Source organism: Taurulus bubalis, assembly GCF_910589615.1.
Source record: "Taurulus bubalis genome assembly, chromosome: 17".
In the NCBI taxonomy this organism is placed as follows: domain Eukaryota; kingdom Metazoa; phylum Chordata; class Actinopteri; order Perciformes; family Cottidae; genus Taurulus; species Taurulus bubalis.
Window position 1 is genome coordinate 10,420,649 of NC_136605.1, and position 6,392 is coordinate 10,427,040.

The following is a 6,392-nucleotide window of genomic DNA, read 5'->3' on the forward strand; positions in this document are numbered from 1 at the left end:
TGGCCATCCATCAAAAAGTTGTCAGACCAAAGTGACAGAACGACAAGACTGAAGTGCTCCTGGAGAGAAGCGTGGCTGAAAAAGTAATTATGATTTGCAGAGCAAAGCTGATCCAGAACTAATCTGGTATACTTGTTCATTATACAGTATTTTATAGTCTGTTCCCAAGTAACCATAATTACCTTAAGTAGTCCTTAATTCACATTAAATCAGTAGCTACTTGGTGCTTCTTGGTAATTAGCATTTAGTTCCTAATTTATTCCTTGTTTATTTCTTGGTATTCACTCAGAAATTTGTGTAATTTATGTCAACTGTTATGCTGGAGATTCTACTTTAAACTTTCTGATGTGTTTCTGCCTCCCACTTGGCATCCCACATGAGCTGTTGGCAGCAGCTCTCCTGCTCCTTCACTATTGGAAGTATGTGGCTGAAAAAAAATACGGCTTTGAACATCCAAGAATAACAGATGACAGGGGAAAAAAATGCACGATGAAAAGTCTTGAATTCTGCCTCTGCTTTGATTTTGTGCAGAGCATTGTTTCCAATAAATTTCTCTTGAACTCGAAATCTGGCTTTGTAAAAAAAAAACGCTCAGTAAACATGAGTCAGTGCAGCACATCACCCAGGGGGACAGTTTGTTTCATGAACAAAGAAACACACACTCCTTATTAAAATAACAAAGAAAAATTAGGGTTAATCCTGTTCAGAGGATCCAAACAGTGGAAGTCATAATCACTCACCTACTGATCAGCATGGGAGTCAATTCATGCTTCACTAAATCACTTAGCACAGCTCTGAGAAAGATTATCTGGTGAATAGAAAAGTCAGTCATGTATCTTTAAACATGTAACACAGACTTGAAATCTGCTGGCAGACTAAATATATCAGCAGGAAATGTTGTTGAACGGGGAAAGTCCACAGGAAGAAGAAACCGCCACCAATGGCGAAATATTCAAACCCATTGATTACAGCTTGAACCAGTCTGGGGGTAAAAAATAAACCAGGAATGTTGCTATGAAAAGGTTTGGTTCTTCACTGTATCTGTTATACATAGATATATGTGACGTGTGGGAAACTTTCTGTCAGAAAAGCTCTCTGGTTCCTGTAATAATGCTATAATAAGGCCAGTTAAATGACTCCGATGGGATCATCCGCTTAAATATCCCCTTTTATTCTTCTCTTTGAACCTCTGATATCGGAGCCCGACATTCTAGACGTGGGCAATCTTTCAGAGTTAAAGTTAACCAAGGAGAAAAAACCCAAAGCCATGCATATGACAGCGTAAAGACAGCCTGCCAGGAGACAAGTGTACGTTCCCCCTGCGGCATTGGCTCGACTCCAGCTTTCAGAGTGTACTTTTTGTGGTTTTTATATTTGCGAACGATTTGTGAAGGGTCAGTGCATCTCCTCCTTTGTTTTGAGTGGGAACTATAACTCGTGTTTTTAGATGTGTAACCAGCCACAGGTGCTGTCCTATCCCTTACTTGGCAGAGTGTTAAAAACATATGGCGTCCACCCTCTGCACTCCCCGTGCATATCCCTCAATGCATGCTGGGCCATAACCTCATACAGTGGCCATCCAACTCTTATATCAGCCCCAATCCGTCACCCCAACAGCACCGAGATAAGAAATCACAGCTGTTGCAACATCACACCAGGGTCACACTGAAGGCTCTTGTCTTGACTGGACTTATCTCGTTCTAAACAGTACAACATCTGTGTGTTATATCCACCAAGTACTGCATTAAAGAGAAGAAATACAATCCTCCAGTTTCAATACTTCACCGGTTGCCTTTAGATCGCAAGCCACGTTTTTTGGTGGTAACATGGACATGATTTGTTTCACTCCTGCAATTGCAGGAGTCGAACAACAACCAAGACGTGATTGATTATGCGGATAGTTTATTCTCTTCAGATACAGAGCCACAAATCTTCTTCTATCTTTCTATCACGTTCGAGTTCGACCGGACCAGAGATAGCCAGGACCAAAAAAACAGGCAATACATCAATAAGTCCAGTTTTTGGAAAGTGTGAGAGTTTCTGCTGTTTTGGTTCGGTACCCCAAAACACATCGCAACCAAAGTGAATCAATGACTGTGATTTAAGTACAAGACTTTATTTTGAACCTAAGTTGGATGAACAGTATATGAGTTGGAGTCCATTTGTAGAGGAAATATGTATATAAAGACCTTCAATTCCTACATTGTTAATTCAACATGGATGTGAATACTTTCAAAGACCCCTACAGCTGAAAGGCATTACTTTAACCTCAGTCCTTATTTCCTTTCAAATCCAATGTGCACAGTGCAAAGCCAAAACAATGTGTCTCCGTCCGAGACCTTAATCTGTGGACATATCGGCATTCATTTCAATGTCTAACAAAACAATGTACATGACTAAAGAGTATGAGTTTTATTATAGCCACAGGTTCTTAAGAATTGTTACAACAATCAGACAACGCTGTATTTATTGTCCTTCGCAAAGACATAGAGATTCGTCTTTAATTGAGCAAAAAGACAAGTAAGTGAAAAAGCTCCCTAGCTGCTGGAGGAATCCTAATGAGAGACAAGGAGGACGGTTGAGTCTTAACACAGCTCACGTTACCGTTTCAATTGTTGATTATTGTCAGTATGATAATAAAGGTCTCCCATCCTGACTCCTATGTTTCTCTAAATCTGCTTAAAAGTGAACCATGATCTTTCCCTCAACCTAACCAAGTCGTTTTTGTGCCAAAACCTAACAAATACAGAGTGAACGCTGCTGTATGTGAAATGAGTCAACGTGGATTTATTTGTCACGTAATTACAGCACTTTCGTAGTTATTCTAACTATACCGAAATAAGTATTTTCCTGTGAAGACGGAAGTGTATTTTGAAAAGACTGTATATGTAACAAGCGGAAGATGACATTGGCTTTCCAAAAAAAATGAGATATCCTACAAAACCATTGTATCAGGATTCATTGAAATGTTTGCTTTGTCACAAATCTGAGAGAATGGAAAAAAAATAAATTAAAGCATTTATTGATAACATTGTTTGGTGAATTAACTATACAAATAATACATCCATAGAGCTTTTGAAAAGGTGCGAGTTTTCAGTGTTCCTCAATAGATTCCTGATAAGATATCTGGAGTTTGGTGGAGGCTTCTGAGTCAATAGTACCATGACGTTGTATCATGTGGTCTCTCTGTTTGACAAATAAGCAGGTTTTTTTAAACACGTGAAAACGGGCTACAGGCGAAAGACTCCTTTCCCTCTGCCAGCAGACGAGGATGCTCCACCCGGGTGTCATGTTTCCATCACTTGGAGCTGATAAATATCGGTGACCACAGCAGTCATTTGTCCCGGAAATAAATGCCGATTGTATCCATTCCCACTGAAGACAGAAGACAGGCCTTTTAGTGTGCAAAGAAAATGATAAATACTCACTCCGGTACCTATCTCAGGTGCTCAGCTGCCCCTACCAATCCTGGCGTCATTACTCTCCAGGATTCCTGAGGAACTAAGTTAGTATTAGTGATATTTGCATCCAGTTACCTTGTTATAGTTCCCTCAAACAACCAAACAATCACTGTTTTGATGACAAGCTAGACGTTATTACCTCACAGGAATCTTGAAACACCACAGCACAAAGTAACCTAAATATATGGCTAATGTTTGGCTTATATAGCTACGTGTTACAAAATGAACGTGTCTGTCTGAGTCTCAGTTCACTTGACCATGAAATATTCACATTGTGTGTAGAAGCTCCAACCTTACCCAATTTAAATCTTAGAGCCACTAGGGAGGCGAATGGGGGAACATGTTCAGACGCATGTTAGCATTAATCCGCATGTCCAAAACACTTGAATTAAGTTAGTCTTGCATGTTGCAGCACAACACAGGATACAACAAGACCAGATACCATATTCCAAGATTCCAACAGACTCTTTTTTCCTCCGTTTGAAAATAAATCTGAAGACCTTTGTTTTCTTCTTCTACACTATAAAGCAAAAATGACTCCAGTAAGTGGTGATAAAGGCAACATCAACGATACGTCAAATGCCAAAGAAGAAGATTCTGAGCATGCAGAGTGACCTAATTTTCTTTTGATAGCAGTAACTTAAAAACAGCAGACGTCTCAGTTCCTCCATGAAGTGGTGCAGCAATACTAAGCCAAGATGTTAAGTAGACCTAACTGTTATTACTTCTGGCACCTTCTGATTATACAAAGCAACAATGGATGCCATGTGCAAATAAAATCAATGATGGCTGAAACCTGTATTGTGCATGTTTGCTCACTGTGACCTGACTACAGAGCCGCCGTGTTATCAGTAACACCTGTGCTTTCCCAACTATGACGAGTCAAACTATGTCTGCTGTGAGAAAGGCCTGGAATTTTTTTTCCACACAATAAATAAAACCGCGTTCCAGTGAATTTTGCGTGCTGTTGCTCTTGAGTTGCTCACCGAGACGACCTCCGCTGAACGGCAAGTCATCTTTGTCCAGATATTGTTTTATTGGTGACCTTGCACACTGACATGCCATTTCCTTTCGCTGACCAAACATACGGCTGGAAATGTGATACGTACAGAGAAAAATAAATGCATCCTATACCAAAGGCCCCTGTCAGCACATATCCATATATCCATAACACTACTAATAGAGTTCCCTTTCAGAGGACATTTTTCTATTTCTGGCTGTTGGTCGGATCCATTTCAGCCTTGAGTTGTAGTACATCTCTGTTACACTGTCATTGGGATCAAACAATATCAACAACATGGTTGGAGACTGTGAATGTTAATTATTAGCATTTATTTGACAGATAGGAGCTCATCGTTGACTACCTGTACAGCTACAGTGATACAGTGGCCTCACTCACACGGTGGTGGTGATGCGCTATGGATACTGGGTTTAACCTTTTAAAATCCAATCCCCGCTAGGGTGGGAAGACTGAACGATCGTTATATAAAACTGTAAATCATAGCTTGTGTTATGAAAAAAAAGCCCAAAACTGCTGTATTTGGATGTATTGAACACCGTAAGTAACATACAAGAGAAATATATGGTTTGGTACAAATTTGAATGTCACAGATGTGCGCAAATGTGCCCCAATGCAAATTGTGTAGACCTCGCTTGAATTTTCTTTGTACTAAACCCTCTCTAGCTTTGTTCTGCTTCACTTTATCAGTCAACCTTTGCAGAGAGAATGTTCACATATTGTGCTACGATTTGGGTTAGAGTAGTACCTTACAGTCGCATCATTTCAAATAAATAATCATCCTGAAAGTCCTTTTTTTCTAGGCGGACCTGAAACCTATTAATTTTGCTCTGTGTGTCATCTTCATTTACTCTTAACCAGTAACATATAGACTGATACTTACACACCCGAATAACATATCCCATACCTTTTATTATAACACCCAAATTAATCAAATAGCCCAAGTGGCTGCAGAGATACATCCTTTTTAGTTTGCGTATGCAATTTTCGAGGAAAGGGCCTAAAAATAGGTGGGTTTTTAGGCCTTGTGAATACAATATCAAAGAAGGCCATATTGATGGAGGAGCGTGCTGTCAGAGTCATCAGAATGGAGGGTTAGTCGGAGGTGATCTCAAAGGAGGATGTAGGAAGTGGGAAAATTGATGTGTCCCAAGATCAATACTGGAGAGCATTTGGATCTACAACAGTGTAACCAAATCACCCTGTGGCTGCTGCTGCTTCAGGGACGTCAGCCTCTCTGTCCCCCGAGCTGATGATCGGCGAGGAGAAGGTGGAAGTAGAGCAGGGTCAGGAGGATCGTACAAGATGGAGATCGGGAAAGGTTGGACGCAGATTAGTTTTTTTTGATGACTTACTGCTGCTTTATCGTCACATTGTCTTGGATCAATATCCATCAACACTTGTTTTCCTTCGGTGTAAAGGCTGAGTACCTCAACGAGTATCAATGCTGAGATGTGCATTAGTGGTTTTGGAGTGGCCTCACCAAATTTAGAGTCATCTTGACACAAATAAATAAAGAATATCTGTCATGCAGCAGGCAGCGCTTAATGGATTCAAACCTCAAAATGTTCAGCAGGTTCCCAAAGAAAGTGTGTCAGACGACAGTACATCCATCTCTTCAACAGAAGTGCTAAATGTTGCAACCGGTCACGGGAAATGGAAGAAAACTATTATATCATCACAATAAAATAAAGTGTCTTGTTTGAAATGAAACACACATTTTAATCATATTTCTATAAACTCTCATTTGAGCACCTCAGACAGATGTACAGTTCAGTCCCAGGACACAGATACATTAAATATATCACCATGTTTATTAGAGGACTCTGGAAATACATACAGTGCTACATTGTGTTGCGGTTTGAGTAACGAGGAACCTGAGATCAGTGAAAATGAAGCCTTTTCACATTGCA